The sequence below is a fragment of the Egretta garzetta genome, unplaced genomic scaffold (assembly GCF_000687185.1).
Source record: "Egretta garzetta isolate BGI_Z169 unplaced genomic scaffold, ASM68718v1 scaffold481, whole genome shotgun sequence".
Taxonomy (NCBI): Eukaryota; Metazoa; Chordata; class Aves; order Pelecaniformes; family Ardeidae; genus Egretta; species Egretta garzetta.
This window is the reverse complement of record NW_009258681.1, coordinates 725,666-726,130: the sequence shown is the minus strand read 5'-3', so window position 1 is coordinate 726,130 and position 465 is coordinate 725,666. Positions and strand designations below refer to the sequence as shown.

Below are 465 nucleotides of genomic sequence, written 5' to 3'. Positions count from 1 at the left end.
CCCGGGCCCCCCTGGGGTGGGGTGGGAGCAGCCAGGAGGGGCTGGGGCTGGGGACAGGTGAAATCCTGGGGCGGGGGACAGGGACGTCAGTACCTATTCGGGGGGGTCAGAGGTCAAACAAACCTAACGAGGGCCCCGGCCATTAACAAAGCGGCTGCCACTGTGGTGAGTCAGCATTAACAAACCCCTTTGTTCACCTCGCTGACTGTTCCCTTCAGTTTGCTCAGTGTAATCAAATTAAATCACATTTTTAATGGTTCATTTACTGGCATTTAGAGCAGCTCCACATGTGGAACTGCTCAGACCAGCCTTCCCAGCTGGGAATTATGGCTAATAAGGCGATTAGAAAAAGTTTCTGTCTGGTCTATGAAATTATTTCCACCACAATTAAAAACCCCCAGAACGGGCTGAGGTGCAGCTTCCGCCTCGCCCGCTCGCGGAGGTGAGCGCGCCCCGTCCCCGCCA

General features: G+C 55.3%; 1 protein-coding gene across 1 annotated transcript in view; it reads right to left on the bottom strand.

Moving 5' to 3' along the window:
• Positions 1-465, bottom strand: part of FGFR1 (fibroblast growth factor receptor 1) — a 10,833-nt gene that overhangs the window by 6,881 nt on the left and 3,487 nt on the right. The gene's annotated exons all lie outside the window — the stretch shown is intronic.